The following is a 9,974-nucleotide window of genomic DNA, read 5'->3' on the forward strand; positions in this document are numbered from 1 at the left end:
TATAAGTTCTCCTCCAATAACAATGACTACAGTAGCACTGAGTAGTTGGCTGGGTCTCCTGTACTAGACATAGTTTCACTCTTGTTGAACAGATTTTAAGTCAAACTAAAACTTTTGGTGATGTCCAAGGTGCTGTACCACTACTGGACCCTAACATTTATTGTGTCTTGGTGGCCATTGATGTGGTTCGTAGACATCATAGCTAGATAAGATTGTTTGCTACTTCCCTCCTTCAGATGAATACACGGTGCCTTCTGATGCTTTGAAAGCTGGTCTGCAGTGAAGGGGTATTGACGTCAGTTTATAAAAGTTCTACTTTTAAAATATTTTTGTTTATTTTACTTTTAACTTTTCAATAGACATTTATTGGATATGTTTGGAAGAGATGATATTAGGGTGTCCACTTTATAATTTATTAATAAGTAAACTATCAGGCCATATATCAAACATCTATGTCACAGAGTATGTTCATGTATAAATGGTTACCAGAGGATGTAGTTTATTATCTGAAAAAAAGAAGGACACCTCAGAGAATGCACAAGATACACACTATCCTGAAGCTATACAACACTGAGATGCACACAGCCTCTGAGTCCCTTGTTCACCAATCTACTAAAATATAAATTTATGAGAGGGCAGCCATTATCCTATTCAATCTCATACTTATGATCCTATAGGCCTTGTTTCAAGTATCTCCAGATAGGTTTCATTGCCCACTTTGGGAACTGGCTCTTCCTGAGAACTGAGAATGAAATATGCGTGATATTAGAAGTTTCAAACAATGAGACAATATTGGATTGGCCTCAGAACAGGGATTAAAAGCACACATGATCTTTTCTGGTATCCATTTCTTTAGACTATTATAGTAGATGCTGATCAAAAACTGAGCCATCATATGGTAACCTCGGCACATGAAAGCAGTGCCAACCTAAAACGATAGAGTTTACATGCTTTGACCTTTTGACTACACCAGGGAAAGCATGTGTAAGTCCTTGGTGGCAATACCACGAGATGTGACTCCATCATCCAAAGTAAAGTCTTGCAGACATAGGTCCTTGAGGACACAGTCCAGCACCTGTCATCAAGACAGCATAGCCCACAAGGGTAAACTCTTGTCTGCACATTCTCAGGCTATTTGTCAACATTTATTATAGAAATACCTTCAACCTTCTCTCTGCTAAATGTAAATTTCTTCATTGGGTACATTTACAGTGGTGATTTAGAGTCCTTATAAATACACCTGGGGCAAATAGCTGGACGGTTGATGTCTTGATCATTTCCTGAAGTTAGTAGTACGTAGAATGCTTGCTTTGGCTTTCTGCCTCAGCTCAGAAACATAACTTCTAACATGAACATAATTTAATAGACGATCTTCTTTTAATAGGTGGGAGACTGTGGTATAATTCAGGCCTTGGACTGTGGGCCAAGGGAGACTGAATTTCTCCTAAAAGTATTATAAATTAGCTCTGTAGCAGTTTAATCTTTATGGCAACTACTCCAGCCTCAGTTTCCTTGTCTATAAGAGGAGAGTTACAAGGAGGTAGGTGTAAGTCATCTACCAGCCCTGATTTAAATATTTCAATGGATGCCTTCTCTTCACAGTTTGTTAGTTAGTTAGTTTTTGTTGTTGTTGTTGTTTTAAACTGCATCTTCTTTATTTGCAAACTTTTAATTTCAGAAAAAAATAAAACAAAAAAACCACAATACACAACACCCAACCCTGCTATCCTGTGGGAGGGAATCTTCCTGCCTTAAGGCACAAGGACAAGATAGGAGATTCTTATAGACATGAGCCAGGTGGGTCAGGGCCAGTCAAGGCTGCTGGGGGAGACGCAGGGATACTATACAGAGGGCAGGGGTTGCTGGGAGCCTTTAATCCACTTCTTCCATGCGAGAGGCATCCTCATCGTCTTCCAGTGGGGGGATCTCATCAGGAACAGCAGCCCTGGGCAGTGACCTCATCTTCATCAATGCCCAGGCCCAGTTTAATCATGCAATAGATGCGGTTCGAGTGGGTTTGGGGATCCTCAAGTGAGAAACCAGTGGAGAGCAGAGCAGTTTCATACAGCAGCACCACCGGGTCCTTGACAGCTTTGTCGTTTTTGTCTACCTCGGCCTTCTGCCGCAGGGTCTCCACAATGGGATGGTCAGGGTTGATCTCTAGGTGTTTCTTGGCCATCATGTAGCCCATTGTAGAGTTGTCTCGAAGTGCCCGAACCTTCATGATCCGTTCCATGTTGGCTATCCAGCCATAAGTGCTTGTCACAATGCTGCAGGGGGAAGACACAAGCCTATTGGAGATTGTCACTTTTTCAACCTTCTTGTCCAAGATCTCCTTCATGAGCTTGCAGAGATTCTCAAACTTTGCCTTGCTCTCCTCCATCTTCTTCTTCCCCATCCAAATTGTTTCTTATCTGTCAAAAAAGAGAAATAAAGGCCATGAAGAATTCTTTTATTCTAAGTCATAATATTTTGTAAGACAAAGTATCACATTTTAAAAAATATGCTGAGGACAAACAAAATGTTTTAGCCATTCTATGTGGGAGGGCCATATGTGTGATTGAGTGTATGAATACATACATGAATGCATGCAAACATACATACAAACATACACACATACACACTACATACATACATAGAATATAAGCACATTTCATACACTCACATAATTTTCTGATGCTTTCCTCTTGGTTTTTCTTTATGAATGTAAGCCTAACGACACTCTTTCTCTTGGGAGTAGTATTTTTGAGAAGTACCATACTTATATGTATATGGATGCCCTTCGACATTGACAGTCAAATACTTTATAGTATATATAGTATAACAAATAAATGATAAAGCAATAATTTTCTGTCCACCTAAGCTTTAAAGCAAAATTTTGTATATTTATAGACAAAGTGTTGATGGATATTTTAAATTTTTCTTTTAACTATCTGAAATATTTTATTAATTATTTGTTGTGTGCATATGTTACGTTTGCACTGATGAGTTTGTGTACCATGTGAGTTCAAGAGCTTGATGAGGCCAGCAGAGGGCGTCAGATTCTCTGGAAATGGCAATCAGAAAATAACTTTGAGAAATAAGTTGCTTCCTTCTACCATGTGGGTGTTGGAAATCCAATTCAGGTAATTGAGCTTAGTAAGGAGTGATTTTACTTATTGATCCATCTCTCGGGCCCCAAATTTTATTTATTTTTGAGACAGTTTCTCACTGTTTTAGCTTTAAACTCACAATGATTCTTCTGTCTCAGTTTTTGTCTTGTTTTATTTGTTTTTGTTCTCTTTTTGTTTGTTTGTTTGTTTTTGTTTTGAATGCAGGAGGTTATGGTCATTTACAACCATACATGGTTTCTGGATAAGCTATTTTTACATAATATGTTGTATTGAAGGGGTTCCACAAATTTTGCTGAATGATACATATGACTGAATCACATTAATAGAGGAAGAAGAAAAGGTAAGTAACATATCAAGTTATCTGTCCTGGATTCAGAGACCATCCTGTTCTCAGGTCCTTAACATTAGTATCTTGTCAGACTACCTCTGTGAGGGATGGATTGCTATATACAATCCCTGATGCTGGAATGTATACTGTCAGTTATTATAGATAGAGATTTGTTCATCACATTGTGTTTGCTTAGCTGAGCATCCGTTTTAGATTAAGCAGCCTATGAAAACTTCAGCACGATGGAAAGTTGAATGGTACTAACCAACACATTGGCATAGAGAAGGATAGTTAGGGAACTATGTTTGTCAAAGCATAAGGAAAAGTCCAGGCAAGTTAAGTTGCTTTTTTTCCCCTGTACATTATTTTACAACTCTTCCTAAAGACACAGTGACTTTGTTCAGAAAAATAAAATATATGAAAGTAAGATAAAACATGGGAAACCAATACGATGGTCAACATTTGAGAGTTTAAGCTCTCCTCGAACTGCATAGACAAGTTGAAAATAAAGGATTGAGTTGGAGGAATTTTGTGGTAGAGTACTTGGCTAGGATATACAAGAAAAATGCTAAATAATTACCACAATTGAAAAGACAAAACCAAAAACGAAACTGTGGATATTTTCAAATGCAAGCTGTACATTTTCTTCAAAAATTATGTATCCAGTATTTTGTTTGGAATGTTAAATTTCATACTATTGACAGAACAATATTAAGATTAATCAAGGATACTTTAACTGCATATCTCAGTACTACTTACAGTTTATGTCATATATGTGTCTCAGTTCTTGATTATGCACCAGCCCTCTCAATGTCTGCCTTTCCATCAAGATGGCTTATGAGATACTAATCGGCTTATTCTGATAATAGCACAGAAAGAATTCCATGCCCCACAGCTTGAGTAGACCCTGAAAAGAAGGGTCTCCCATTTGACTTCCATTTCTTCTGAGTTCAATGGCACCCAAACCTTGGACGTTGAGGCCAGCTCTACACACCTAAGTCCTAGAAATGCCTATCTCTCTTATCCCCTGTCAGACTATGCTAAAGAGTCTCGGAAGTGAACTTTATTAGACTTGATTCTGGTATCAGATCAGTATTTCTCTACCTCACCTCCAGTATCAGGCTCCTTCTTATAATCCCAGTCAAAGGTAGATATTCAGCCTGTAACCAGTCCCTCCAAGCACATTAGCCTGGCCATAGAATGTAGACGCAAGAGCTCTGGTTGTGAGTGAAGATGCTGGATTCTTGGCAGCAGGGATTGAACACTACCTGAAATATTTCTGCTGCAGGAAACTGCAAGTTATTAAGTGATTCTGTGCCTTTCTTCATAATGCAACCTTCAAATGAGGATACAAGGGCAGGATAAAAATTTTGGACATATGAATGCAGTCTTTGAATGTTGGTAATGGTGGTTCAGGAAGCAGGAAGGGCACCCTTCTTCAATACTAACACAGAAAGAACACCTGCGTGATTTGTGGAGAATATGACCTAGTTAAGGATAATAAATGGTACATTATTTATTAGCAAGAAAGGTTCTCAAAATGTACCTACTTAATTACTTCTTTCAAGACTGCCATTAACATTACGCTTAATAGAACCTTTCTAAGTTCATGGGAGAGTGATTTCCTTAAATGAAAAATGATAAAGTAAATGTAAACAATTAAATTCCCCAGAGCAAGATAAACCTTTTTATCTTGGCACCCACTCTGCAAAGGACAGGGTTCTTCAGGGTGAAGATTACTAACACATTCACCAAGTACATACTGTGAACATGATGTGTGCTCAATAATTATTTCTTTATGGAATTGATACATATGACTGGCACCAATAATCAGTAGATAACTTCAGGCAAATATTTTATCTCTAAAGAGAAGACCAGATATTTTTGTACCTATAATATTACCATAGAATAGTTTCCATTCCAAAGAATACTGTATCTTGGAAGCTAGTGATATGAATGGCATCACAAACCTAAGGGCAAGCAGGCAAAAGCTTTGTGCCTAATGTGTTAAACTGCAAAGTCAGATTGTCATATGGAATATTGATACCAATTAAGTTTAAATTTCACATAAACAAGGAAAATTTCACTGAGAAAATACTTATCCACTATTATATAGTTTTTAAATGAGCATATCATCAATATTGGGTATTTTTAATTTAATTATATTTCAAATATTGAACGGGGCATCTTTATGGTCAAATCACACTCATTATTTTTAATATCAAATTTAATTGATATTTTTATTTGTATTTTTGCATTTTTGTATTTTTATTGGCCAAATCTATATTCCTACTTCAAGTATCCAATTTCTCTCTCATTGGCTATTTCTCTTAAGCTTTATTCAGTGACAAACAGGTTTGGAATATTTTTGTATGCATTAGGTAACTTCTGCCATGCCTCACCTTTCCTCATATAGCTTCCTAAAATACCAGTGTTTAACCCAAACACCAGACCCAGAGTTTAATAACCATACCCACTGTCATGATGCACTCATTTCATGTGTAAGTCACACTCTTGCTCTTTCTCCCTCAGCGTTTCCTGTTTCTAAGTTGCAGTATGTGGTTTCTGACCCTCAGCCTTGCCCAGTCACTGTGATCTAGTTGGCTTCTGCTCCTTCTAGCTACAGTATGTCCATGCAATGTCTTCTCTCTTTTTTCACTTCTCCAAAATATCATCCAGCCCATCCTTGATGTTGCCAAACAGTAATCTCAGCACCATCCAGTCACCTAATAAGTTTCATATTATCTCCATTTCCGTGAGTTCAGGAGCTCATGACCAGAATGATATCTCTAAATTGCATGATTTCTGCCAAAATGAAGAAGATACTACAGCAGAAGAAATTAACATCTTTTATAAAAAATTAGTTAGCGGGGTAAAAGTTAGTTCATCAAACTATTCAATAAATATCAAAAGCTCAGTAGCAAACTATCAGTGTGAGAAAAGTTAGGGAAAATTGCAGAAATGTTTAAATCAGGCTCGTGCTACAAATGTATCCCAAGTTAATGGTGTACCGGTCTTGTAGAACTATTTTCATAAGCAAAAAACTTTACATGAGTATTAAAAAATACAGGACACCTTATGATGTGTTTTCATGACATGTTTTAGGAAATCTTCTGAGATTGTAAACTTTTTAAAAAACTTTAAGCCACATTTACTTGCAACTTTTATAATATGAAAGATCAACAAAGGCTTCCCACTATCTGAAACTGCTTTTACTCCATCTCTTGATTTTGTTTTGTTTTGTTTTGTTTTCTGTAGGCTGGTTGTCTGAGTTTCTGATCTTTTATTTTGATAAATGTGCATTGAAGACAATTGGTACAGCCTCCGTGAATTCTTTGTGGGAATTAGTGATGTGTCATTGCCCAGGCCTCTGACAGGCACCATGTAAACATATTACATACAAGTGACAGGAAAGCAAGGGTTTCTGGTGAGCCTTTCACTCACTATAGTAAAGAAAGATAAGAGGCAGAAGAGTGGCTGCAATGGACTCAGTGTTTTCCTTTCCTCTTAATTCTTGGATAGAAATCCAATAACAATTTGATGGTATTTGGAAGGTAGTCCACTGGGAAACAACTACAAAAATGAAGAGAGAGCACACATGAATGGAGTTTCCTTCCCATTATGAGAGGGTGTGGAGTTATCCAGCTTTCTTTATGAACAATATAAGGGTATAAGGCTATATAGTAACATGCAAGGCAAAAAGGGTCCCTAAAAGGACCAGCTACGTTAGGCTCCTAGACTCAAAAGATTTAGATTCAGTAATTATAAACAAGAATAATTTGCTCTTTATAAACAATTTCTTCCTTGGTTCTTGATAATGGCAGTTCAAACTAATGACATTTCAAAGTCAGTACCCTCATTTGCCAAAACCCATGTTTTCTTTCATGAATTTCCTTAAGAAAGAACAAGCTTCAATTTCAGAGTCAAGGTTTAGAATAGAGAGCAACATCAGACGAGTACTGAAGAGGCATATGGAAGCAGAAAGAATCTGTGGTAAATAAAATCGAAGCTGGTGGGAAGCCATATGAAGACAATAGTGGGAGTCATTACCTGTCTTTCTTTTCCTCATGTGACACCTTCTGCAGCCCATCAGACATGTCTTTAACTCTTTTCATGTGCTTCTCTTGCAAGCATCTACTTCCTATTTTGAATTTTTCTTTATGCTTAAATCCCCCTTTGTCACACTCCTAGGATGTTTATGGCTAAATTTCTGCTAGTCATCTTTCTAGCACCTTCTTCATCTATATCCAGTTGTTCCCAAGGTCTAATTTCTGCTCAAAGGAACAGTAACCTTGTTCTGGAATCTGCCAATGAGTTCATGTTTCCTTATCCTTGCTGTTCTATGTAAGATTATCTACTTACCCTTTGGTCAGAAAGATCACAAATAAAATAGCCCACAGAGAAGGGGGTCTGCCCCTGTCTTTTTGGTGCATCCCCTGACTTTAGCTCCCCTGGACATTTCAGAGAAGAAAACCTACTGCCCATCGGGCCTGCTTTTCTTTTGCTTTCCCAATAGGAATGATATCTATGAACTGTGGTTTTTACACATGCCCAGCGTGCTGCCAGCAGGGATCAAAGAGAGAGTCAAAAAAGGCAGAAAGAGCAAAAATCCAATTCTGATGCCTTTGCAGCTTGCAGTCATTTAACATTTCATCTCCATGAGTTTCCCAGGGTGCATGCTGGAGCAGGCTGCATTTAAAAGTTGACCCTTCGTTACCCATTGTCCTGCTTCCCTCTGGAGCATGTAGAGATGCACACTGTTAGTCAGAGAGACACACGTGGGTGACAGAGAGGACCATAGTCAACTCTGAACCCAGGCCAAATTGCTTTAAGTTATTTCAGACCCCAAAATACCTTTTCTCTGTTCCTTCCCTGTCCTCACCTTGGTTTGCCACTTCTGCAACTCCAGTTTTCATTCTAGCCCAATGAGGTTAAAATGCCACTAAAAAGTCATCCATTCTAACACAAGTCCTATCTATTTTTTTCCTTGAAATATCAAAGAATTCTGTGTGCTCTTAGAAGCCATGCATATCAATAGTCTGGGTTCTGTGGTCCTCATTTGAACTTTCTGAGGTTCCTACAACACAGGCTTCAAGTTCAGTCAGTTTGATACGATGACTTTGAGTTTGGCGTTTAAGAAGCTATGAAATAAACATCAATACAATGCCGGCTCTTGTTTCATTTGAACTATTTAGCCCTCTAGGGCAGACTCTGGCAAATCTAGAAATTCAAGTTTCACTGATAACTGAACTTTAAAAGGACTTGAGGTTATGGATTAAGGGAGTCTGAGTTGCAAAAACTGCTTCTAACTCAAAGTAAACAGCACAGGCTGCTCGTCAGCCTTGCCTGAGCCATTTCTGGTTGCAAGTTGGCCCCACTGGAAGTTACTCTACAGCCTGTCTCTATTCTTCCGGAATTACAAGTTGCCATGGTTACTGCAGCTTCTGGAAATGAACTTCATAATTGCTGCATATTGCATATAAACAGCTGGATTCCCTCTTTCAATTTAACTCTGAAACAATGAAGGGCCTAGAAATGGCCTTGCACTTGGATAGTTGACATGTTAAAGACCATTATCCCAGGAGCAAAACGTCACAGCAGAGAAAGTCTTGAAGAAATTCACATTTAGAGGCTCTTTACACAAAGAAGAATGTAAAATACATGTGGGTTCATATACACAGAGCTAGGATATGTGGAAAGGTAAGCATGTCTTCCATTTAAAGTTTCATTAATCTAATGACTGTTCTATGAGGTACAAAATGGAAAAACAGAAAGAGAGGGTTTCCATAAGAAGTTCTAATGGACAGGCAGGGGCATAGTAGGGCATCCAGACCAACTTGATGGTGTTAGTGCTGCTGCAGCTAGGATTATAACCCAGGCTAGAATACTGATTCTGTGAAGAGTCAGCAATATTGCCTCTAAGTTTCATCAATTCATGGACTCATTCAACTGTCTATGCATTAAAGGGTTAATTAGAAAAATCTTTCATTCTTGTTCTCCTAAGGTTCTTTCTTAACATTATCAGTAAAGTTACTTAGAACCCATGATTAATGGCAAGGTTTACTCTGAATACCTACTGAATCAGTCTTTCATTGACTTCTAAGGTTGTCACTCTCCATTCCACTTCAGGAAATTACAATGAACTTGATTGTTAAAGTAAAATAAAATTTTTAAGATTATTAATTGTGGAAGGCAACCTGGAGGCTCAGCTGTGTGGCTAAGGAGAAAGGGCTGACACAAAGAGAAAGGAGGCTTAAAGAAAGAGCATGTTAGGGATTGGCAGCAAACCCAGATCAACAGTGAGCACTCAGGTCATAGACATAAGGGAAGCAGGGAGAAGCATGGACAGGAAAACCTCATCTTACATCAAGTCAGTGGAGGTTTGAGGTTTAAAAACCCTCAAAATAAAGGAAAGTCGTATGTTGAATATTTGTTCTAAGGTAATACTTGAGAGAGAGGGAAAGAGAAAGGAGAGTGAGAAAAGAGAGATAAAGAGAAGAAAGAAGGAGGAGAGAAGAAAGAGGAGAGAGGAG

General features: G+C 38.1%; 1 pseudogene; it reads right to left on the minus strand.

The window, feature by feature from the left end:
* Positions 1 to 1,872: 1,872 nt before the first annotated feature.
* LOC114627163 lies at positions 1,873 to 2,398 on the minus strand (annotated as a pseudogene).
* Positions 2,399 to 9,974: the final 7,576 nt, after the last annotated feature.

Source organism: Grammomys surdaster, unplaced genomic scaffold, assembly GCF_004785775.1.
Source record: "Grammomys surdaster isolate TR1022 unplaced genomic scaffold, NIH_TR_1.0 243, whole genome shotgun sequence".
In the NCBI taxonomy this organism is placed as follows: Eukaryota; Metazoa; Chordata; class Mammalia; order Rodentia; family Muridae; genus Grammomys; species Grammomys surdaster.